Raw genomic sequence first — 27,983 nt, forward strand, 5'->3', positions numbered from 1 at the left:
TATCAAGTGTGACTTAATCATGAGATCACATTAAACATAAGGACACTATTCTTAAAGTATCCGTAGTCGAGCTTTATTATGAAGTGGAATAACATTAAAGCATTAAGAGTAATATTTATACTGGATTGACCCGCTATGAGAATACTATATAGAATGTTATGCAAAGTGTCATAAGTTATTCTCATGGTGATAATGGTGTATACCACCCTTCGACCTGAAACCACTATGGACCCTAGATGTATAGTCGAGTGCCTTATTGCTGATCAAACATTGTCTGTAACTGGATGACCATAAAGACAATTGATGGGTACTCCACGAAGCATGCTAAGGGACATGAGTGACCTAGATGGAATTTGCCCATCCTGCGTAATAGGATAAATGTCTATGGGCCCAATATTGAACTGGACAAGGATGACACAGTCTATGCCTTGTGTTCAATATAGACATAAGGGTAAAAGGGTAATTGTACACATAAGTATTATCACAAAAGGATTTGTCAGATCACATGACATTTTTCGTGTCTTGGGTAGCAGTGATATGTTGCTAGATGCCGCTCATTGTTTATTATGTTAAATACATGATTTAATATAATTGCCAATGCCGCGAAAACCTACAGGGTCACATACAAAAGGACAGATTGATGAGAGATAGAGTAACTAAGGAATATCGTAATGTACGGTGCACTTAAGTGATTTGTAGAACATCGTAGGGTACGATGTACTTAAGTAGAATACGAAATATGGTAAGGTACCACACACTTAAGTGATTTTGGCATATTATAAGATATGGGCCACATACACTTGAGTGGGCTTTTTAGCTTGCAACCCACACAAGTGGTTCTATAAATAGAACCCTTGTGTAGAAGCATTTGTACAGTTGCAATTTCGTTTCTCTCTCTCTCTCTCTCTCTCTCTCTCTCTCTCTCTCTCTCTCAGCCTTCATTCATAGAAGCTAGCAGTGAGATTGAAGGAATCCGTTCGTGTGGACTGAGTAAAGGTGTTGTCATCGTTCAACGTTCGTGATCACTCCGTAGATCTGCATCAAAGGTTACAATTGCCACAAGAGGTAACGATTTTATCACTGATCATGCCCATTCGTAAGGATCGCTAAAGGAGAAATTTTAAATTCCGCTGTGTTTTGGATCAATCTTCTCCTTTAGTGGTATCAGAGCCACTTACGAAACCATGCATCTGATAGCTGTTTATTTTCTGTATTAATACAATTAAAAGACAGAATGAATCAAAGAATAAACGAGTAATTAAATTTGGCATTATGTGTGTACGATTTGGATGATTGATGTTAACTATGCTTTGGAATTCGACATTAGTATGGTGAAGCAGCGGTACATCGATCATCCATATGTTATGAAATTGAGATCGATCAAGTTATATATATGATATAAGTAATCTTGATGCAAAATACGGTATATATGATATATTGTTTCTGTTTCGTTCATTCAAACACTTAATGGTTGTTTTCCTTTGAGCGATCAATGGTCGTTTGCTTCTTGATCCGACATTAATATGGTGAAGCAATGACGTGTTGATCAATCATACTGAATCAACAATCGAGGTGTGTTTGACGGTCTGAAATTGGTGCATTAGGGTTAATGACGGCACAAGGGTTGTGTTGTCAAAGAGTTATGCGATTAGGGTTGTGAATGCGCAAGAGTTGTGCTTTAAAGTATCAAGTGTTGATGCGAAAAACGACGTCGATTTCAAATGAATTGTTCATTAAAAATTTCGGCCAGGGGCGCTTCCCCTTCAACCCCGCAAAGGGGCGCTGCCCCATTGACCCTCGTCCACCGTCCGCTGACCGGGCAGCGAAACCCCCGTTTCCGCTGACCGGGCAGCGGACCCCAGGCTAACTCTGCATAGTGTGATCGGTCGCCGAAATTTAATTTGGTTTTAATTAATTAAAAGAATTAAAATTAATAATAGTAACGTGTTTATTATTATTGTCTTGTGGTGATCGGTTTGACCTTAGTTTTCCTTTATTTTGTTTTGGGTTTTTAAAATACGACCTGCGTGTCGTGCCTCTCTTTCAATCTCTTAATGTAACTTCTTTTCTCATCTCACTCCCTCGTATGTAAAACGAGTTTCTTTTATGTAATGTAATATTATGAAGAAAGAGAAGAATTCAATATCAAAGGAGGACAACCTTGAAGATCTTGCTTGGAGAAGCTTAGATCATTATTAGGTTAGCTTAGGTTCTCTCATTGGCTTGGGAGAACAATTGCGCTAGGGGCCATAACTGTTTCATTATGTATTTTGATGCATGTGAGAGACGATTTATATGATAAATAAGCCGGTGAGATCAGAATAATTGCAAATTCCCTCAAATTAAATATTAAGTTTATGCTTTCCAAGTTTTAGCACTCATCAAGACTAGTATCGGGTAATGTAGGTTTCGCCTACGCGAGTTTTATATTAGTAAGGTGCGATGGGATAATTGTAATATCCAATTGCTAAAATAATGGGTCAAACTTAACTAAACAAATTATAATAAGATTATTTATGTTTAGAAGCAAGAGTTGGAAATGATCCATGTGATGGATTGGAATAAGGAGTTATTCACCTAATTAAAATATTCGAGAGTTGTATTAGATACAATTGGAAGGAGTTCCTACCTAAATAACCTAGTTTTGTGTAATCCGCCTACGCGGACTTAAAAGAAAGTGAAATGTGGATCTCGACCCACTAGAAAATCTTCCAATGGGATTTTCCGAATCAAATGGTGAGGGTCATTTGTTTTGAGTAAAATAGTGGGAACATATTTAATTAAAGGCCTAATTAAATATGTTATTGATACTTATATTTTCATTATTTTCATGTAGATTACCATGATAACAAACACCTCTAACAATATTTTGCGATCAATCCTTGACAAGGAAAAATTGTCTGGGACAAATTTTCTGGATTGGCACCGAAATCTGAGGATTGTCCTCAAACATGATAGAAAGTTGTATGTCTTGGAGAAACCTGTTCCTGAAGAGAAACCTCGTAGTTCTGCACCTAAGGCAGAAAGAGATTCTTATAAGAAGCATGTCGATGATGCCAATGAAACTGCTTGTCTCATGCTAGCTACCATGAACTCAGAGTTGCAAAACCAACATGAGAACATGGCAATGTTCGATATGATCGAACACCTGAAGATGCTCTATCAAGAGCAAGCAAGGCATGAAAGGTTTGAAGTTTCAAAAGCCCTTTTTCAAGGCAAGTTAGCTGAGGGAGCCCCTGTAGGTCCCCATGTGCTCAAGATGATTGGGTATGTGGAAAACCTTGAGAGGTTGGGTTTTCCCCACGGAAAGGAACTTGCGACTGATTTGATCTTGCAATCTTTGCCAGATAGATTCAGTCAATTTGTCCTAAATTTCAATATGAATGATATGGACAAATCTTTTCCTGAACTGCTAGCCATGTTAAGAACTGCTGAGCAGAATCTGAAGTCAAAAGGGAAGTCCATTTTGATGATCGGAAATGGAAAGAGACAGAACAAAAGACCCACCAAGCAGGGTGATAAAGGGAGAGACAAGGAAGTTGTCAAACCCAAACCCACTATTGCTGCTTTGAAGCCTAGTAGAGGCATATCAAAGGAAGGCACCTGCTTCCATTGCGGTAAGACCGGACACTGGAAGAGAAACTGCCCAAAGCACCTGGAAGATAAGAAGAATGGAGTAGAGACTTCAACTTCAGGTATTTTTGTTATTGAAATTAATTTATCTACTTCTGCATCATGAGTATTAGATACTGGACGCGGTTCTCACATTTGTACCAATGTGCAGGGCTAAAAAGGAGTAGAGATTTGGCAAAAGGTGAAGTTGACCTACGAGTTGGCAATGTAGCAAAGGTTGTTGCTTTAGCCGTAGGAACTTATGTATTGACTTTACCTAGTGGTTTAATAATTCAGTTAGAGAACTGTTATTATGTACCTGCAATTAGCAGGAATATTATTTCCGTTTCTTGTTTGGACAAGTTTGGTTTTTCATTTATAATAAAGAATAATTGTTGCTCAATTTATTTGAATGATATATTCTATGCTACTGCATAAATGAACAATGGACTATATATCCTTGATCTTGAAATGCCTATTTATAACATTAATACTAAAAGGATGAAACCTAATGAGTTAAATCCAACTTACCTTTGGCATTGTCGATTAGGCCACATAAATGAGAAACGCATTTCCAAACTCCATAAAGATGGACTCTTGGACTCTTTTGATTATGAATCATATGAGACATGCAGATCTTGTTTAATTGGAAAGATGACAAAGTCTCCATTCACAAGAAAAGGTGAAAGAGCTAATGATCTTTTGGCCCTCATACATACTGATGTATGTGGACCACTGAACATACCAGCCAGAGGAGGTTTTCAGTACTTCATCACATTTACTGATGATTTCAGTAGATATGGTTATGTGTATTTAATGAAACATAAATGAGAGTCCTTTGAAAAGTTCAAGGAGTTCAAGAATGAAGTACAAAACCAACTAGGTAAGAATATTAAAACTCTTCGATCAGATCGAGGTGGTGAGTATTTAAGCCTAGAGTTTGATGACCATCTGAAAGAGTGTGGGATCCTATCCCAACTCACTCCTCCTGGAACACCCCAATGGAATGGTGTATCTGAGAGAAGAAATCGAACCCTGTTAGACATGGTCCGATCCATGATGAGTCATGTCGATCTTCCAAACTCCTTTTTGGGACATGCACTATTGACAACAACTTACACACTTAACCGTGTTCCATCCAAAAAGGTTGAGAAGACACCATATGAGATATGGAGTGGTAAGAAATGACATATGTCTTACATGAAGATTTGGGGTTGTGAAGTTTATGTGAAACGAGAAATTTCAACTAAGCTTGAGCCCAAATCTGACAAATGCTTATTTGTGGGGTATCTTAAAGAAACAAGAGGGTATTACTTCTACAATCCTTCTGAGGGCAAAGTGTTTGCCGCTCGAACTGAAGTTTTCCTAGAAAAGGATTTTATTTCCAAAGGAATCAATGGGAGGAAAGTAGAGCTTGAAGAAATTAAAGAATCATAAAGCATTGATACACCTATGGAGGAATTAGAGCAGGAAACACAAGTAGTTATGAAAGAGCAACCTGCTCGAGTAGAACAAGACCAGCGTAGGTCAAGCAGGATACGTCACCTACCTGAGAGATATGGGTATCTCATAACTGACCAAGGTGATATATTACTCATGGATCAAAATGAGCCTGTGACCTACCAAGAGGCCATAACTGGTCCCGAGTCTGAGAAGTGGCTAGAAGCCATGCAATCTGAAATGGATTCCATGTACACAAACCAAGTTTGGACCTTGGTAGAGCCTCCTGTAGGAGTTAACCCTATAGGATGCAAGTGGGTCTTCAAAAATAATACTGACATGGATGGTAAGGTACATACCTATAAGGCAAGACTGGTTGCAAAAGGATATAAGCAAATTCATGGGGTTGACTATGATGAAACCTTTTTACCAGTTGCAATGTTTAAATCTGTTCGAATTTTACTTGATATCGCTGCATATCATGATTATGAAATATGGAAGATGGATGTCAAAAATGCTTTCCTTAATGGGAATCTTCTTGAGGATGTGTACATGACACAACCTGAAGGATTTGATATACCAGAAGAAGCCCGAAAGATATGTAAGTTACAAAGATCAATCTATGGATTGAAGCAAGCTTCTAGAAGCTGGAATCTTCATTTTGATGAAACAGTAAAACAATATGGATTCATCAAGAACGAAGATGAGCCTTGTGTCTACAAGAAGGTTAGTGGGAGCATGAAGGTTTTCCTGGTATTATATGTAGATGACATATTACTCATTGGAAACGATGTCCCTACCTTACAACAAGTAAAGTCTTGGTTGGGGAAATGCTTTTCTATGAAGGACCTAGGTGAAGCAGCCTATATATTAAGAATCAGAATCTATAGAGATAGATCACAAAAACTGATTGGCCTAAGTCAGAGTACATACATAGACAAAGTGTTGAGACGCTTTAATATGCATGATTCCAAGAAAGGATTCATACCTATGCAACATGGTTTGTGTCTATCAAAAACACAATCCCCTTCAACTAAGGAAGAAAGGGATCACATGAATAAGATTCCATATGCATCTGCAATAGGATATATCATGTATGCCATGTTATGTACTCGACCAGATGTCTCGTATGCTTTAAGTGCAACGAGTATGTACCAATCTGATCCTGGTGATGCTCATTGGGTAGCTGTCAAGATTATCCTTAAGTATTTGAGAAGGACTAAGGACTCATTCTTGATATATGGAGGTCAGGAAGAGCCGTCTGTAATTGGATACACTGATGCTAGCTTCCAGACATATAAGGATTGAAGGAGAATTGTCATCCAAGGCGCAGCGGAATATAAAAATTTCTCCTTTAATGATCCTTATGAATGGGCATGATCAGTGATAGAATCGTTACCTCTTGTGGCGATTCAAACCTTTGGTGCAGATTCCTTGTAACGATCAAAACCTTGGATACAGATCCACGGAGCGATCACGAACGTTGAACGATGACAACGTCTCTACTCAGTCCATACGAACGGATTCCTTCAATCTCAGTGCTAGCTGGTATGAATGAAGGCTTTTAGTGAGAGAGAGAGAGAGAGGGAAACGAAACTCCAAGTCTTCACTTGAGTTTGAGTCTGAGTGGAGTCACAATGCTTCTACCCAAGGGGTTCTATTTATAGAACCACTTGTGTGGGCTTCAAGCTAAAAAGCCCACTTAAGTGTATTTTGGCTCATATCTCATAATATGCCAAAATCACTTAAGTATTTGGTACCTTACCATATTTCGTCCCCCACTTAAGTGCACCGTACCTTACGGTGTTCCTTAGTTGCTCTATTTCTCATCAATCCGTCCTTTGTGTGTGACCCTGTAGGTTTTCGCGATGTTGGCAATTATCTTAAATCACGCATTTAACATAATAAATAGTGAGCGGTATCTAGCAACACATCACTTAAGGAGAATTGCCATCAAAGGCGCAGCGGAATTTAAAATTTTCTCCATTTAGTGATCCTTACGAATGGGCATGATCAGTGATAGAATCGTTACCTCTTGTGGCGATTCAAACCTTTGGTGCAGATCTCTGATAATGATCAAAACCTTTGATACAGATCCACGGGGCGATCACGAACGTTGAACGATGACAACGTCTCTACTCAGTCCATACGAACGGATTCCTTCAATCGCAGTGCTAACTATTATGAATGAAGGCTTTGAGTGAGAGAAAGAGGGAAACAAAATTCCAAGTCTCTACTTGAATTTCTGTCTGAGTGGATTGGAGTGACAATGCTTTTACCCAAGGGGTTCTATTTATAGAACCACTTGTGTGGGCTTCAAGCTAAAAATCCCACTTAAGTGTATTTTGGCCCATATCTTATTATATGCCCAAAATCTCTTAAGTATTTGATACCTTACCATATTTCGTCTCCCACTTAAGTGCACTGTACCTTACGGTGTTCCTTAGTTACTCTATCTCTCATCAAGCCGTCCTTTGTGTGTGACCCTATAGGTTTTCACGGCGTTGGCAATTATATTAAATCACGCATTTAACATAATAAACAGTGAGCGGTATCTAGCAACACATCACTGCTACCCAAGTCACGAAAATGTCATGTGATCTGACAAAACCTCCTGTGATAATAATTATGTGTATAATTACCCCTTTGCCCTTATGTCTATATTGAACATATGGTATATACCGTGTCACCCTTGTCCAGTTCAATATTGGGCCCATAGACATTTATCCTGTTACGCAGGATTGATAAATTCCATCTAGGACACTCATGTCCCTCAGCATGCTTCGTGGAGTACCCATCAACTGTCTTTATGGTTATCCAGTTACGGACAACGTTGGATCAGCAATAAAGCACTCGACTCTACATCTAGGATCCATAGTGGTTTCAGGTCGAAGAGTGGTATACACTATTATCACCATGAGAATAACTTATGACACTTTGCATAACTTTCTATATAGTATTCTCATAGCAGGTCAATCCGGTATAAATATTACTCCTAATATTCATACCTATGTTTAAGACTTGATAACTCTTTATCCATGATCCATGAGATGTGATCATCGGTCTACAAACATAATAGTCTTAATGCTTTAATGTTATCCCACTTCATATTAAAGCTCGACTACGGATACTTTAAGAATAGTGCCCTTATGTTTAATGTGTTCTCATGATTAAGTCACACTTAATACATTAAACGGACTATCTATTCTAGGGACTTTATTAATCAACCATAATAAAGAAAATGCCTTTTAAATAATTCGATACAAGTACCAAAAGCATTGGCCTCTAGGGCTTACACCAACAATCTCCCACTAGCACTAGAGCCAATCAGGCATACCCCGTATGCCCATTGATCCAGTATGGCCATCATGCTTCTGCTGCGCAAGAGGCTTTGTCAGTGGGTCAACTATATTGTCAAGTGTAGGTACTTTACATATTTTCGCACAACGCCTAAGTATGTGTTTGGATCGTTGGTGAGATATAGGCTCCTTAGCTTGTGCGATAACACCATTGTTATCTTAATAGAGACCAATGGGATCCATAATGCTAGGGACTATGCCAAGTTTATTGATCCAAAAAGCTTCCTTTGCTGTACTTAAGGCAGCAATATACTCGGCCTCAGTTGTAGAATCAGCAACTGCATCTTGCGTTGAACTTTTCAAGCTCACAGTGCCACCATTTAAGCAAAACACATAACCAGATTGGAATCATTCATATTAAAGCGTCTCAGCACTTTGTCTATGTATGTACTCTGACTTAGGCCAAGCAGTTTTGTGATCTATCTCTATAGATTCTGATTCCTAATATATAGGCTGCTTCACCTAGGTCCTTCATAGAAAAGCATTTCCCCAACCAAGACTTTACTTGTTGCAGGGTAGGGATATCGATTCCAATGAGTAATATGTCATCTACATATAATACCAGGAATACGATCATGCTCCCACTAACCTTCTTGTAGACACAAGGCTCATCTTCATTCTTAATGAATCCATACAGTTTCACTGTTTCATCAAAACGAAGATTCCATGAGTAGGTCACAGGCTCATCTTGATCCATGAGTAATACATCACCTTGATCAGATATCCATATATCTCAGGTAGGTGACGTATCCTGCCTGACCTACGCTGGTCTTGTTCTACTTGAGCAGGTTGCTCTTACACAACTATTTGTGTTTCCTGCTCTGATTCCTCCATAGGTGTATCAATGCCTTGTGATTCTTGAATTTCTTCAAGTTCTACTTTCCTCCCACTGATTCCTTTGGAAATAAAATCCCTTTTCTAAGAAAACTCAAGTTCGAGCGACAAACACTTTGCCCTCAGAAGGATTGTAGAAATAATATCCTCTTGTTTCTTTAGAATACCCCACAAATAAGCATTTGTCAGATTTGGGCTCAAGCTTAGTTGAAATTTGTCGTTTCACATAAACTTCGCAACCCCAAATCTTCATGTAAGACATATGTGGTCTCTTACCACTCCATATCTCATATGGTGTCTTTTCAACCTTTTGGATGGAACACGGTTAAGTGTGTAAGCTGATGTCAATTGTGTATGTCCTCAAAAGGAGTTTGGAAGATTGGTGTGACTCATCATGGATCGGACCATGTCCAACAGGGTTCGATTTCTTCTCTCAGATACAACCTTCCATTGGGATGTTCCAGGAGGAGTAAGTTGGGATAGGATCCCACACTCTTTCAGATGGTCATCAAACTCTAGGATTAAATACTCACCACTTCGATCTGATCGAAGAGTTTTAATATTCTTACCTAGTTGGTTTTAACTCGTTAGGTTTCACCCTTTTGTATTAATGTTATTAATAGGCATTTCAAGATCAAGGACATATAGTCCATTGTTCATTTGTGCAGTAGCATAGAATATATCATTCAAATAAATTGAGCAACAATTGTTCTTTATTATAAATGAAAAACCAAACTTGTCCAAACAAGCAATGAAAATAATATTCCTGCTAATTGCAGGTACATAATAACAGTTCTCTAACTGAATTATTAAACCACTAGGTAAAGTCAATACAAAAGTTCCTACGGCTAAAGCAGCAACCTTTGCTCCATAGCCAACTCGTAGGTCGACTTTACCTTTTGCCAAATCTCTACTCCCTTTTAGTTCCTGCACATTTGTACAAATTTGAGAACTGCATCCAGTATCTAATACCCATGATGCAGAAGTAGATAAATTAATAACAAAAATACCTGAAGTTGAAGTCTCTACTCCATTCTTCTTATCTTCCAGGTACTTTGGGCAGTTCCTCTTCCAGTGTCCGGTCTTACCGCAATGGAAGCAGGTGCCTTCTTTTGCTATGCCTCCACTAGGCTTCAAAGCAGCAGTGGGTCTGGGATTGGCAACTTCCTTGCCCTTCCCCTTATCACTCTGCTTAGTGGGCTTTTTGTTCTGTCTCTTTCCATTTCCGATCATCAGAATGGACTTCCCTTTTGACTTCAGATTCTGCTCGGCAGTTCTTAACATGGCGAGCAGTTCAGGAAGAGATTTGTCCATATCAATCATATTGAAATTTAGGACAAATTGACTGAAACTATCTGGCAACGATTGCAAGATCAAATCAGTTGCAAGTTCCTTTTCGAGGGGAAAACCCAATCTCTCAAGGTTTTCCACATACCCAATCATCTTGAGTACATGGGGACCTACAGGGGCTCCCTCAGCTAACTTGCTTTGAAAAAGGGCTTTTGAAACTTCAAACCTCTCATGCCTTGCTTGCTCTTGATAGAGCAACTTCAGGTGTTCGATCATATCGAACGCTGACATGTTCTCATGTTGCTTTTGTAATTCTGAGTTCATGGTATCCAACATGAGACAAGCAGTTTCATTGGCATCATCGACATGCTTCTTATAAGCATCTCTTTCTGCCTTAGGTGCAGAACTAGGAGGTTCCTCTTCAGGAACAGGTGTCTCCAAGACATACAGCTTTTTATCATGTTTGAGGACAATCCTCAGGTTTCGGTGCCAATCCAGAAAATTTGTCCCAGATAATTTTTCCTTATCAAGGATTGATCGCAGGATGTTGTTAGAGGTGTTTGCTGTCATGGTAATCTACATAAGGATTAATGAAAATATAAATATCATTGACATATTTAATTAGGCCTTTAATTAAATATGCTCCCACTATTTTACTCAAAACAAATGACCCTCATCATCTGATTCGGAAAATCCCGTTGGAAGATTTTCTAGTGGGTCGAGATCCATATTTCACTTAGTTCTAAGTCTGCGTAGGCGGATTACACAAAACTAGGTTATTTAGGTAGAAACTCCTTCCAATTGTATCTCATACAACTCTCGAAAATTTCAATTGGGTGAATAACTCCTTATTCCAATCCATCATATGGATTATTCCCAACTCTTGCTTCTAAACATATATAAGAAAATTATAATCAAGTTTGACTCATCGTTTTAGCAGTTGGATATTACAATTATCCCATCGCACCTTAACTAATACAAAACATGCACCTCGCGTAGGCGAAACCTACATTACTCGATACCAGTCTTGATGAGTGCTAAAACTTGGAAAGCAAACATATATAATATTCTCATAATTTGTTTAGTTAAGTTTGACCCATTGTTTTAACAATTGGATATTACAATTATCCCATCGCACCTTACTAATATATAGATCATGCACCTCGCGTAGGCGAAACCTACATTATCCATTACTAGTCTTGATGAGTGTTAAAACTTGGAAAGCATAAACTTAATATTTAATTTGAGGGAATTGCAATTTTTTTGATCTCACCGGCTTGTTTATCATATAAACCGTCTCTCACATGCATCAACATACATACATACATACATAATGAAACAGTTATGGCCCCTAGCGCAATTGTTCTCCCAAGCCAATGAGAGAACCTAAGTTAACCTACAACGATCTAAGCTTCTCCAAGCAAGATCTTCAAGGTTGTCCTCCTTTGGCACTGACTTCTTTGCTTTCTTCATATCATTACATTACATGAAAGAAACTCGTTTTACATACGAGGGAGTTAGATGAGAAAAGAAGTTACATTTGGGAGATTAAGAGAGAGGCACGACACGCAGGTCGTATTTTAAAAACCCAAAACAAAACAAAGGAAAACTAAGGCCATAATCGATCACCACAAGACAATAATAAACACTTTATTATTATTATTATTAATTCTTTTAATTAATTAAAATCAAATTAAATTTCGACGACCGATCACACTACGCAGAGTTAACCGGGGGTCCTCTGCCCGGACAGCGGGAACGGGTGTTCCGCTGCCCGGTCAGCGGACGGGGTCGAAGGGGCAGAATGAACAATTCATTTAAAATTGACGTCGTTTTTCGTATCAACACTTGATACTTCAAAGCACTTTTTCTAGCCGAACGGGTGAATTTTTCCTTGCGTTAAATGGTTAACCATATGCGTTAACCGGTTAACACTGTTTGAAAACTTTTAGAAAATTCTTTTCTGTCTTGCGTTAACCGGTTAACCATATGCATTAACCGGTTAACACTGTTGAAAAATTTCTTGGAAAACTGTTTTCCGCCTTGCGTTAACCGGTTAACCAAATACGTTAACCGGTTAACACTGTTTGAAAATTAAAAAAAAAATTATTTCGTATTGCATTAACCGGTTAATCATACGCGTTAACCGGTTAACACTGTTCAGAAAAGTGTTTAGAACGCACAACTCTTGTGCAGTCAAACCCCAATCGCATAACTATCTGACAACACAACCCTTGTGTCGTCACTAACCCTGATGCACCAATTTCAGACCGTCAAACACATCTCGATTGTTAATTCAGTATGATTGATCAACACGTCATTGCTTCACCATACTAATGTCGGATCAAGAAGCAAACGACCATTGATCGCTGAAAGGAAAACAATCATTGAGGGTTTGAATGAACGAAACGAGAACACTATATCATATATAATGTATTTTGCATCAGGATTACATATATCACATATATGTAACTTGATCGATCTCAATTTAACCTTTGATTCATTCTATCTTTAATCATATTATTACAGAACAAAAACAGTTATCAAATTCATGGTTTCGTAAGTGGCTCTGATACCACTGAAGGAGAATTGCCATCCAAGGCGATTTTCTCCATTTAGTGATCCTTACGAGTGGGCATGATCAGTGATAGAATCGTTACCTCTTGTGGCGATTCAAACCTTTGGTGCAGATCTCTGATAATGATCAAAACCTTTGATACAGATCCACGGGGCGATCACGAACGTTGAACGATGACAACGTCTCTACTCAGTCCACACGAACGGATTCCTTCAATCGCAGTGCTAGCTGTTATGAATGAAGGCTTTGAGTGAGAGAAAGAGGGAAACAAAATTCCAAGTCTCTACTTGAATTTCTGTCTGAGTGGATTGGAGTGACAATGCTTCTACCCAAGGGGTTCTATTTATAGAACCACTTGTGTGGGCTTCAAGCTAAAAAGCCCACTTAAGTGTATTTTGGCCCATATCTTATAATATGCCCAAAATCACTTAAGTATTTGATACCTTACCATATTTCGTCTCCCACTTAAGTGCACCGTACCTTACGGTATTCCTTAGTTACTCTATCTCTCATCAATCCGTCCTTTGTGTGTGACCCTATAGGTTTTCGCGGCGTTGGCAATTATATTAAATCGCGCATTTAACATAATAAACAGTGAGCGGTATCTAGCAACACATCACTGCTACCCAAGTCACGAAAATGTCATGTGATCTGACAATCACTGCTACCCAAGACACGAAAATGTCATGTGATTTGACAAAACCTCCTATGATAATAATTATGTGTATAATTACCCCTTTGCCCTTATGTCTATATTGAACACAAGGTATAGACCGTGTCATCCTTGTCCAGTTCAATATTGGGCCCATAGACATTTATCCTGTTACGCAGGATGGGCAAATTCCATCTAGGACACTCATGTCCCTCAGCATGCTTTGTGGAGTACCCATCAACTGTCTTTATGGTTATCCAGTTACGGATAATGTTGGATTAGCAATAAAGCACTCGACTCTACATCTAGGATCCATAGTGGTTTCAGGTCGAAGAGTGGTATACACAATTATCACCATGAGAATAACTTATGACACCTTGCATAACTTTATATATAGTATTCTCACAGTGGGTCAATCCGGTATAAATATTACTCCTAATATTCATACCTATGTTTAAGACTTGATAACTCTTTATCCATGATCCATGAGATGTGATCATCAGTCTACAAACATAATAGTCTTAATGCTTTAATGTTATCCCACTTCACACTAAAGCTCGACTACGGATACTTTAAGAATAGTGTCCTTATGTTTAATGTGTTCTCATGATTAATTCACATTTAATACATTAAACGGACTATCTATTCCAGGGAATTTATTAAACAACCATAATAAAGAAAAAGCCTTTTATTATTAATAAATAATTCGATACAAGTACCAAAAGTATTGGCCTCTAGGGCATACACCAACAATCTCCCACTAGCACTAGAGCCAATCAGGCATACCCCTTATGCCCATTGATCTAGTATGGCCATCATGCTTCTGCTGCGCAAGAGGCTTTGTCAGTGGGTCAGCAATATTGTCGAGTGTAGGTACTTTACATATTTTCACATCTCCTATATCTATTATCTCTCGAATGAGATGATAACGCCTAAGTATGTTTTGGATCGTTGGTGAGATCTAGGCTCCTTAGCTTGTGCGATAGCACCATTGTTATCACAATAGAGACCAATGGGATCCACAATGCTAGGAACTATGTCAAGTTCACTAATGAACTTCTTGATCCAAACAGCTTCCTTTGCTGCACTTGAGGCAGCAATATACTCGGCCTCGGTTGTAGAATCAGCAACTGTATCTTGCTTTGAACTTTTCATGCTCACAGTGCCACCATTTAAGCAAAACACATAACCATTTGAACCATTCATATTAAAGCGTCTCAGCACTTTGTCTATGTACTCTGACTTAGGCCAAGCATTTTGTGATCTATCTCTATAGATTCTGATTCCTAATTTATAGGTTGCTTCACCTAGGTCCTTCATAGAAAAGCATTTCCCCAACCAAGACTTTACTTGTTGCAGGGTAGGGATATCGTTTCCAATGAGTAATATGTCATCTACATATAATACCAGGAACACGATCATGCTCCCACTAACCTTCTTGTAGACACAAGGCTCATCTTCATTCTTGATGAATCCATGAGTAATACATCACCTTGATGAGATATCCATATATCTCAGGTAGGTGACGTATCCTGCCTGGCCTATGTTGGTCTTGTTCTACTTGAGCAGGTTGCTCTTACACAACTACTTGTGTTTCCTGCTCTAATTCCTCCATAGGTGTATCGATGCTTTGTAATTCTTGAATTTCTTCAAGATCAACTTTCCTCCCACTGATTCCTTTGGAAATAAAATCCTTTTCTAGGAAAACTCCAGTTCGAGCGACAAACACTTTACCCTCAGAAGGATTGTAGAAGTGATACCCTCTTGTTTCTTTAGGATACCCCACAAATAAGCATTTGTCAGATTTAGGCTCAAGCTTAGTTGAAATTTGTCGTTTCACATAAACTTCGCAACCCCAAATCTTCATGTAAGACACATGTGGTTTATTACCACTCCATATCTCATATGGTATCTTCTCAACCTTTTTGGATGGAACACGGTTAAGTGTGTAAGCTGCTGTCAATTGTGCATGTCCTCAAAAGGAGTTTGGAAGATCGTCGTGACTCATCATGGATCGGACCATGTCTAACAGGGTTCGATTTCTTCTCTCAGATACACCATTCCATTGGGGTGTTCCAGGAGGAGTGAGTTGGGATAGGATCCCACACTCTTTCAGATGGTCATCAAACTCTAGGCTTAAATACTCACCACCTCGATCTGATCGAAGAGTTTTAATATTCTTACCTAGTTGGTTTTGTACTTCATTCTTGAACTCCTTGAACTTTTCAAAGGACTCTGATTTATGTTTCATTAAATACACATAACCATATCTACTGAAATCATCAGTAAATGTGATGAAGTACTGAAAACCTCCTCTGGCTGGTATGTTCAGTGGTCCACATACATCAGTATGTATGAGGGCCAAAAGATCATTAGCTCGTTCACCTTTTCTTGTGAATGAAGACTTTGTCATCTTTCCAATTAAACAAGATTTGCATGTCTCATATGATTCATAATCAAAAGAGTCCAAGAGTCCATCTTTATGGAGTTTGGAAATGCGTTTCTCATTTATGTGGCCTAATCAACAATGCCAAAGGTAAGTTGGATTTAACTCATTAGGTTTTCATACTTTTAGTATTAATGTTATAAATTGGCATTTCAAGATCAAGGACATATAGTCCATTGTTCATTTGTGCAGTAGCATAGAATATATCATTCAAATAAATTGAGCAACAATTGTTCTTTATTATGAATGAAAAACCAGACTTGTCCAAACAAGAAACAAAAATAATATTCCTGCTAATCGCAGGTACATAATAATAGTTCTCTAACTGAATTATTAAACCACTAGGTAAAGTCAATACATAAGTTCCTATGGCTAAAGCAACAACCTTTGCTCCATAGCCAACTCGTAGGTCGACTTCACCTTTTGCCAAATCTCTACTCCTTTTTAGTCCCTGCACATTTGTACAAATGTGAGAACCGCATCTTGTATCTAATACTCATGATGCAGAAGTAGGTAAATTAATAACAACAATACCTGAAGTTGAAGTCTCTACTCCATTCTTCTTATCTTCCAGGTACTTTGGGCAGTTCCTCTTCCAGTGTCCGGTCTTACCGTAATGGAAGCAGGTGCCTTCTTTTGCTATGCCTCCACTAGGCTTTAAAGCAGCAACGGTGGGTTTGGGTTTGGCAACTTCCTTGCCTTTCCCTTTATCACCCTGCTTAGTGAGCCTTTTGTTCTGTCTCTTTCCATTTCCGATCATCAGAATGGACTTCCCTTTTGACTTCAGATTCTGCTCGGCAGTTCTTAACATGGCGAGCAGTTCAGGAAGAGATTTGTCCATATCATTCATATTGAAATTTAGGACAAATTGACTGAAACTATCTGGCAACGATTGCAAGATCAAATCAGTCGCAAGTTCCTTTTCGAGGGGAAAACCCAATCTCTTAAGGTTTTCCACATACCCAATCATCTTGAGTACATGGGGACCTACAGGGGCTCCCTCAGCTAACTTGCCTTGAAAAAGGGATTTTGAAACTTCAAACCTCTCATGCCTTGCTTGCTCTTGATAGAGCAACTTCAGGTGTTCGATCATATCGAACGCTGACATGTTCTCATGTTGCTTTTGCAATTCTGAGTTCATGGTAGCCAACATGAGACAAGCAGTTTCATTGGCATCATCGACATGCTTCTTATAAGCATCTCTTTCTGCCTTAGGTGCAGAACTAGGAGGTTCCTCTTCAGGAACAGGTGTCTCCAAGACATACAACTTTTTATCATGTTTGAGGACAATCCTCAGGTTTCGGTGCCAATCCAGAAAATTTGTCCCAGACAATTTTTCCTTATCAAGGATTGATCGCAGGATGTTGTTAGAGGTGTTTGCTGTCATGGTTATCTACATAAGGATTAAGAAAATATAAGTATCATTGACATATTTAATTAGGCCTTTAATCAAATATGCTCCCACTATTTTACTCAAAATAAATGACCCTCATCATTTGTTTCGGAAAATCTTGTTGGAAGATTTTCTAGTGGGTCGAGATCCATATTTCACTTCGTTCTAAGTCCGCGTAAGCGGATTACATAAAACTAGGTTATTTAGGTAGGAACTCCTTCCAATTGTATCTCATACAACTCTTGAAAATTTCAGTTGGGTGAATAACTCCTTATTCCAATCCATCATATGGATCATTCCCTAATCTTGCTTCTAAACATATATATAATCTTATTATAATTTGTTTAGTTAAGTTTGACCCATTGTTTTAACAGTTGGATATTACAATTATCCCATTGCACCTTACTAATATATAGATCATGCACCTCGCGTAGGCGAAACCTACATTATCCATTACTAATCTTGATGAGTGTTAAAACTTGGAAAGCATAAACTTAATATTTAATTTGAGGGAATTGCAATTTTTCTGATCTCACCGGCTTGTTTATCATATAAACCGTCTCTCACATGCATCAACATACATTCACATGCATCAACATACATAATGAAACAGTTATGGCCCCTAGCGCAATTGTTCTCCCAAGCCAATGAGAGAACCTAAGTTAACCTACAACGATCTAAGCTTCTCCAAGCAAGATCTTCAAGGTTGTCCTCCTTTGGCATTGACTTCTTTGCTTTCTCTTTACATTACATAAAAGAAACTCGTTTTACATACGAGGGAGTGAGATGAGAAAAGAAGTTACATTTGGGAGATTAAGAGAGAGGCACGACACGCAGGTCGTATTTTAAAACCCAAAACAAAATAAAGAAAGACTAAGGCCATAACCGATCACCACAAGACAATAATAAACACTTTATTATTATTATTATTAATTCCTTTAATTAATTAAAATTAAATCTCGACGACCGATCACCATATTTTAATGAACAATTCATTTAAAATCAATGTCGCTTTTCGCATCAACACTTGATACTTTTAAAGCACTGAGTTAGCCGTACGGGTGAATTTTGTCTTGCGTTAACCGGTTAACCATATGCGTTAACCAATTAACACTGTTTCAAAACTGTTAGAAAATTCTTTTCTGCCTTGCGTTAACCGGTTAACCAAATGCGTTAACCGGTTAACACTGTTTGAAAAACTCAGAAAATTGAATTTCGTCTTGCGTTAACCGGTTAACCAAAAGCGTTATCCGGTTAACACTGTTTGAAAACCTCAAAAATTTTATTTTTTATTTTGTTAACCGGTTAACCATATGCGTTAACCGGTTAACACTGTTCCAAAAAGTGTTTAGAAAGCACAACTCTTGTGTAGTCAAACCCCAATCGCATAACTCTCTGACAACACAACCCTTGTGCCGTCACTAACCCTGATGCACCATTTTTTGACCGTAAAACACATCTCCATTGTTAATTCAATATGATTGATCAACACGTCATTGCTTCACCATACTAATGTCGGATCAAGAAGCAAGTGACCATTGATCGCTCAAAGGAAAACAATCATTGAGTGTTTGAATGAACGAAACGAGAACACTATATCATATATAATGTATTTTGCATCAAGATTACATATATCATATATATGTAACTTGATCGATCTCAATTTAATCTTTGATTCATTCTGTCTTTAATCATATTATTACAGAACAAAAACAGTTATTAGATTCATGGTTTCGTAAGTGGCTCTGATACCACTGAAGGAGAATTGCCATCCAAGGCGCAGCGGAATATAAAAATTTCTCCTTTAATGATCCTTACGAATGAGCATGATCAGTGATAGAATCGTTACCTCTTGTGGCGATTCAAACCTTTGGTGCAGATTCCTTGTAACGATCAAAACCTTGGATACAGATCCATAGAGCGATCATGAACGTTGAACGATGACAACGTCTCTACTTAGTCCATACGAACGGATTCCTTCAATCTCAGTGCTAGCTGGTATGAATGAAGGCTTTTAGTGAGAGAGAGAGAGGGAAACGAAACTCCAAGTCTTCACTTGAGTTTGAGTCTGAGTGGAGTCACAATGCTTCTACCCAAGGGGTTCTATTTATAGAACCACTTGTGTGGGCTTCAAGCTAAAAAGCTCACTTAAGTGTATTTTGGCCCATATCTCATAATATGCCAAAATCACTTAAGTATTTGGTACCTTACCATATTTCGTCTCCCACTTAAGTGCACCGTATCTTACGGTGTTCCTTAGTTACTCTATTTCTCATCAATCTGTCCTTTGTGTGTGACCCTGTAGGTTTTCGCGACGTTGGCAATTATATTGAATCACGCATTTAACATAATAAACAGTGAGCGGTATCTAGCAACACATCACTGCTACCCAAGACACGAAAATGTCATGTGATCTGACAAAACCTCCTATGATAATAATTATGTGTATAATTACCCCTTTGCCCTTATGTCTATATTGAACACAAGGTATAGACTGTGTCACCCTTGTCCAGTTCAATATTTGGCCCATAGACATTTATCCTGTTACGCAGGATAGACAAATTCCATCTAGGACACTCATGTCCCTCAGCATGCTTTGTGGAGTACCCATCAACTGTCTTGATGGTTATCCAGTTACGGACAACGTTGGATCAGCAATAAAGCACTTGACTTTACATCTAGGATCCATAGTGGTTTCAGGTCGAAGAGTGGTATACACTATTATCACCATGAGAATAACTTATGACACCTTGCATAACTTTCTATATAGTATTCTCACAGTGGGTCAATCCGGTATAAATATTACTCCTAATATTCATACCTATGTTTAAGACTTGATAACTCTTTATCCATGATCCATGAAATGTGATCATCAGTCTACAAACATAATAGTCTTAATGCTTTAATGTTATCCCACTTCACACTAAAGCTCGACTACGAATACTTTAAGAATAGTGTCCTTATGTTTAATGTGTTCTCATGATTAATTCACATTTAATACATTAAACAGACTATCTATTCCAGGGACTTTATTAAACAACCATAATAAAGAAAAAGCCTTTTATTATTAATAAATAATTCGATACACGTACCAAAAGTATTGGCCTATAAGGCTTACACTAACAAGGATGACTTTAGATCGCAATCTGGTTCTGTGTTTTGCTTAAACAATGGTGCTGTGAGTTGGAAAAGTTCAAAGCAAGATACAGTTGCTGATTCTACAACCGAGGTCGAGTATATTGCTGCCTCAAGTGCAGCAAAGGAAGTTGTTTGGATCAAAAAGTTCATTAGTGAACTTGGCATAGTTCCTAGCATTGTGGATCCCATTGGTCTCTATTGTGATAACAATGGTGCTATCACACAAGCTAAGGAGCCTAGATCTCACCAACGATCCAGGCACATACTTAGGCGTTATCACCTCATTCGAGAGATAATAGATAGAGGAGATGTGAAAATATGCAGAGTACCTACACTTGACAATATTGTTGACCCACTGACAAAGCCTCTTGCGCATCAGAAGCATGATGGTCATACTAGATCTATGGGCATTAGGGGAATGCCTGATTGGCTCTAGTGCTAGTGGGAGATTGTTGGTCTAAGCCCTAGAGGCCAATACTTTTGGTACTTGTATCGAATTATTTATTAATAATAAAAGGCTTTTTCTTTATTATGTTTGTCTAATAAAGTCCCTAGAATAGATAGTCCGTTTAATGTATAAAGTGTGACTTAATCATGAGATCACATTAAACATAAGGACACTATTTTTAAAGTAGCCATAGTCGAGCTTTATTATGAAGTGGGATAACATTAAAGCATTAAGACTATTATGTATATAGACGGATGATCACATCTCATGGATCATGGATAAGGAGTTATCAAGTCTTAAACATAAGTATGAATATTAAGAGTAATAGTTATACTGGATTGACCCGCTATGAGAATACTATATGGAATGTTATGCAAAGTGTCATAAGTTATTCTCATGCTGATAATGGTGTATACCACCCTTCGACCTGAAACTACTATGGACCCTAGATGTATAGTCGAGTGCCTTATTGCTGATCAAACATTGTCTGTAACTGGATGACCATAAAGACAGTTGATGGGTACTCCACGAAGCATGCTAAGGGACATGAGTGACCTAGATGGAATTTGCCCATCCTGCGTAACAGGATAAATGTCTATGGGACTAATATTGAACTGGACAAGGATGACACGATTTATGCCTTGTGTTCAATATAGACATAAGGGCAAAAGGGTAATTGTACACATAAGTATTATCACAAAAGGATTTGTCAGATCACATGACATTTTTGTGTCTTGGATAACAGTGATATGTTGCTAGATACCGCTCACTGTTTATTATGTTAAATACGTGATTTAATATAATTGCCAATGCCGCGAAAACCTACAGGGTCACACACAAAAGGACAGATTGATGAGAGATAGAGTAACTAAGGAATACCGTAATGTACGGTGCACTTAAGTGAATTGTAGAACATCGTAGGGTACGGTGTACTTAAGTAGAATATGAAATATGGTAAGGTACCACGCGCTTAAGTGATTTTGGCATATTATAAGATATGGGCCACATACACTTAAGTGGGCTTTTTAGTTGTAGCCCACACAAGTGGTCCTATAAATAGAACCCTTGTGTAGAAGCATTTGTGCAGTTGCAATTTCATTTCTCTCTCTCTCTCTCTCTCTCTCTCTCCCTCTCTCTCTCTCCCCCTCTCTCTCTCTCTCTCTCTCTCTCTCTCTCTCTCTCTCTCTCTCTCTCTCTCTCTCTCTCTCTCTCTCTCTCTCTCTCTCTCTCTCTCTCTCTCTCTCTCTCTCTCTCTCTCTCTCTCTCAGTCACACACACACACACACACACACACACACACACACACACACACACACACACACACTCAAAGCCTTCATTCGTAGCAGCTAGCACTGAGATTGAAGGAATTCGTTCGTATGGACTGAATAGAGGCGTTGTCATCGTTCAACGTTCGTGATCGCTCTGTAGATCTGCATCAAAGGTTATAATCGCCACAAGAGGTAACAATTCTATCACTGATCATGCCCATTCGTAAGGTTCGCTAAAGGAGAAATTTTAAATTTCGTTGCGTTTTGGATCAATCTTCTCCTTCACGATATACAGGTGAAAGAAAACCTGATTGTTGAGACATCACCCATGCAGATAGAGGATCGGGAAGTGAAGCAGCTGCGTGGTAAGGAGATTTCCTTGGTGAAGGTAGTATGGGGAGGATTAGTTGGTGGAAGCATGACTTGGGAGTTGAAGCGTCAGATGAGAAAATCGTATCAGATTCTATTTCCTTCAGGTAACTTTTTATTACGAGTTTTTTTTCTAAGTGGGGGAGAGTTGTAACATCCAAATTTTGATTAAATTATTTGTGAATTTTTAAGTGTTTATTTTTACTATGTGTATTTTATTTAATTACTATGTGTTTGATTAAATAAATAAGTGTTGAATCGCGTATGGTTAGTATCATGGAGGGTAGGTAGAAAAACTAGATTAAGTCTAGAATATTAGTAATTTATTAATTAAAATAAATTAAGAAAATAATAAGGAAATAGAGAATAATAAGATATGGGGCTGAGTTGGGAATTAGTAGAATAATGAGTCGAAGGAGTATGAGAGTGTAAGACCCCAATTTTGTCCCTAAGATCCCTCATGGCATCATGTCATATCATATCATTGTCTCAAGGATCTTTGTGCACCTTGCCTCCTTCCCTGTGGGTGGATCATCTTTTGAGAGTGGTTTCTTGATCACCAAGCATGTTTTGCATTTGTATATCATTTGTTTACTAACCAAGAGTACAAAAATATTGTCATCTAACTTTTTTACTTACAGATGAAGCAATCAATAGTCAAGACAGTCAAAAGCATTCATTGAGCTATAGATGGTGGCCATTCTTGAGAATTTGGGCACCATGATCATTCACAAGAGTTCATATGAGTTATGACATCATTTTGAATCAAGATCTCAAGTGGTAGAGGCTTGGATTTCATCAGAGCATAGCTAAGTCAGCTGAAACCCTAGAAAAGTCAACACAAGTTAATTGTGCATTCAATCATGGATTTGAAGGTGAGATATGGTTAGAGAGGCCTCATTCATGTCCATACAAGTCTCATCTGACATTTCAAACATCAACAATGAAGAATTTGAGGTCAGATGAAAAGTTTACAAAAATTATAAGTGACCTGTAATTTCAAACTACCAAAAATGGAAAGGTTTTCTCCTCAAGTTTACATCATCAAGAAAGCTTCAAATGAAATTTTGTCCAACATGAAAGTTGACGATCTTGCTCTCACCTTTCCAAAAAGTCCAAGAACATGAATTTCGCATTTGTGGTTGAGAAGATATGGATCAATCATTGTCAAGCAAATTTGAACTTCAAGCTTGCATAACTTTTGAACCAAAAGGCCAATTGAAGTGGTTCTTTTTGGAACATTTCTCTCTTGATCTCTACTATCCAAAATATGCATCACATACCATGCATTCCCATCACAAAATTTTGGCATTTTTCATTTGAACTTCATTTGAATTTTGGAGGGAAAGTGCTCATTTGAAAATTATGCATTGCATTCACCTTTTGCCAACTACATTTGCCTCCAAACAGATTTTGAAGCTTGTTCCAAGTGAAACTCGGGTACTATTCCATTGCCATGCATGCATAAGGGGTGAACTTGCCATTTTGCATAAACACTCCCATTTCCCTAATTCACTTAACATTTGATTAGAGCTTAAGCTAAACATGATTAACAGATGATATATAACCATAATCCTAACAGTAAATCATAACAACAACTTCATAATTTCAGATCTGAAAATTTTCTCCACTTTGCTCTCAAACTTTTTCTTTAATTTTCTGCATAAACATTGCATGATTCTTGGTTTGTTCATCATCTATATGCATAATTGAAGATTGTTGAAGCAAGATCTTGAAGAATTCAGCAAGAATCGAGACTGTTGAACCTTGATGCACATCCATGGCAGCTGAAATTTCTGGATAAATCAAGCATTGTTGAGCTATTATTTCTCATCCATTCATTCATCTAAGCTTTGAGGAGGATCTGTTTCAGCTTTTCCAGGCTTGAATCGCACGATTTCACTTCTGTAGCTTCATTGAGGTCAGATTTCGAATCTTATAATTCATGGAATCATGATATGCATCTTGTAGATCCTTCAATGCTGATCATGCTGAACTTTAGATCCATTAATTTCATGCAGTAATGAAGTAGTTGTGATGATTTTAAGTTTGACATGTTGAACTTCCTTTGCTCGATTCTTTGAACATGTGTAGATTTAGGTTAAAATAGTTATGGATCTATGATGTGTGATGTGAGATGAATCCAATGGTATGCTGTTTGTGAATTTCTGTGCAAGTTTGTTCTTGACCTGATGAACACGATGAACACATGATGAATGTTAGGTTTTCAGTTTCCAGAATTGCTTTGATCTTGTGTAGCGCTGATTGCATGTATTTTGGTGTTTTTCCCTCATGCATTGGTCCACTTCAGCATCCCCGTGGCCTTTTGATTGCTTGCTGGTAATTGCCGTGCCACCTCAGTTAAGTGAAACGGTGCATTTCACTTAACTGGCGCCACATTTGAATTGGCGCACGGTTCGGTCCTCATGGATGGACATTTTCCACATTGCCTTGTTGAATTATTTTCATGTATGCTATCCATGTTCATATGCTTCATTCATTCATTTTAATTTTTTCCCTTCATTCAAAAAATCATAAATCCATGAATAATTATCCAAATCACATGAGATTTTTTGCACATTGACCCTCATGATGTCTACTATTTTTTGGTTATTTTTCCAGAATTTGTGCTCGGCTGGATTTTTAATTTGCCTAGGGATTATTCATGCATATTCTATCTTGCACCTTGCTTGCCATTTTCTTTGTGAAATGATGATGGTTGATCCAATGAATGTGAAAATTGACATGCTTAAACTAGACATCCTAATGGTCATTTTAGTATAGAGTTTTCATTTTTCTCGTTTCTGGTTGTTGAGATATGATGTAATTAATGTAGGTGTGACAATGTGTGTCACACCTTTGCTTGTTCATTTTGCTGATTTTATTTACCATGCCAAATAAATGCTAAATGATGAGATTTTTTGCATGATGCACCTTCTGGATGTTAGGATTGATCATGAATGTTTGTGGAATTTTTAGATTCATTTCTGATTTGTTTAAGGTTTTCTTTTCTGGATTGTCATGTTTGAACTTTTGATGAGTGTTGAACTTTAACGATTTGGGAAATGCTTATGCCTTATCATATGAGCTTGAAATTTTGCACATGTTTTCTAGACACATTGAAGTTTGTCTTGGCTTTGGTTTGAGTCATTTATCATTTGTCCTCTCTGTTTTAGGACTGCCTTAAGTTGATGCATCAATTTGTGCCTCCTTTGAGCTTGTTTATGCTTATCTTGACTTAGTGAATTTCTTTGACATGCTTATGCTTGTCCAAATGTATTGATTTTTGGTATGATGATCATTTGATGTGTTCTGTTTAACCATGATTTTTCTTGAGATTTATGGAACCATTGTTGAATTAATATGCCTTGGTTCATTCTGTTTGCTTCAATGAGCTTCCAATTTGCATACCTTGACATGATTGGCTTGTGAAATGAATTTGATGAATGATATTGACATGAGACCTCTTGGATGATGTTCTAATTTGATTAAGCTTGATTCATGTCAATTTTCATGTTCTGTTTTGGATTATTTCTCCTTCTTTGACCCTAGGCCTTGTCCTAGTGGTTTGCTTCTCATGTTTGAGTTTGTTTTCAGGTTAAGAAGTACATGGCCATAAGGAGATTAATTCACATTGCTTGAGTTGGTTTATTTGATTGATATTGACTAACCTTGACTTGTTTTGTAGGATGCTTTTAGCTCATTTGAGTTGAGCTTGTGCCTTGCACATTGTGTCCTTACTTGTTTGATTGTATATTGTCTGTGACTGTTGGATTATCTGTTTGACTTTTTGAATTGAGTACTGATTGAGTTGGATTGTTTTCAGCTACCTTAGTTGCTTAAGTTCATTTTGGACTTGCTTTTGCTTGGTTGCTTAACCAATTAGGTATAATTTCTCTTTTTCATGTAGTCTGGAAGACCTGGCTTGTTATTTGGTCAGGTACCTGTCTGAAGTCCTCCTTAAGAGGCAATGTTTGTGATTGTTTATCTTTGTCCCCAAGCAGGAAAAGTCCTTTTGATAAGGCAATTGGTAGATGAAAGAGATGTGTAGTCCATCTCATACTATTCTGTGTGTCATCCCTCTGCTCACATTACATGTTGATGCATTGTGGGTCTTAACCCAAGATCTATAGAGTCATTCACTTGTGGAGAGAGTTCCAACTTTCTGAACTCCCACACCTTCTATCATTTGAAGCTCTCCCTGACCAGGGATAAGAGCCATGAGGCACACCCCTCATATCCTTTCATCTACTTCACCTTAACTCTCAATGTTAAGGTTAAGAGCACCACTTACCCCATTCCAATTGACTTTAAAGTCTAACACTTGCTTGAGCCTAATTGCTTGTATATAGTGTGTGCTAACTGAATCTTTGATTGCTTATTGGTTCATCTGTACATGTTTGCTTGTTTGTCTTTGTGCATTTATCATCATTAATTGCTCATTATTGCATGATCATCATTTCATATCTTTGTGACACATCTTTGTTTGTCCATTGAGGAATCAACTGTAAGTCCATTTATTGGCCTTTGTTCCTATGATGTGGAAGGGATTGAGTGTAAGACCATTTCATTGGCCACTTATGTCCTATTTGCTTATTGCTTTTGTTTGTTTGTTGTATGTGAGGATTCAATTGTAAGTCCATGTTGTTGGCATTTGTATTCCTATGATCATCCTTTGGAGATTAGAGTAAGTCCAGATAGATTGGCATCTGATATCCATGTTTTGTTCTGTTTGGGAGATTGGAATAAGTCCATTTATTGGCATCTGATATCCTTGTTTGTTTTAGGAGACTGGTGTAAATCCATTGATTGGTATCCGGTATCCATCTTTGTTTGTGAGACTGGTATAAGTCCATTTATTGGCATCCAGTATCATTGTTTTGTTTTAGGAGATTGGTGTAAATCCATTGATTGGTATCCGGTATCCGCCTTTGTTTGTGAGATTGGTATAAGTCCATTGATTGGCATCCGATATCATTGTTTTGTTTTAGGAGATTGGTGTAAATCCATTGATTGGTATCCGGTATCCGCCTTCGTTTGTGAGATTGGTGTAAGTCCATTGAGTGGCATCCGGTATCACCTTGCTTTGCATTTGCTTACTTGCTTTGTTGCTTATTCCAAAGGACACACTTGAATCATCTTCTATATGATTTCAA

The sequence above is a fragment of the Lathyrus oleraceus genome, chromosome 5 (genome assembly GCF_024323335.1).
Source record: "Lathyrus oleraceus cultivar Zhongwan6 chromosome 5, CAAS_Psat_ZW6_1.0, whole genome shotgun sequence".
Classification (NCBI taxonomy): Eukaryota; Viridiplantae; Streptophyta; class Magnoliopsida; order Fabales; family Fabaceae; genus Lathyrus; species Lathyrus oleraceus.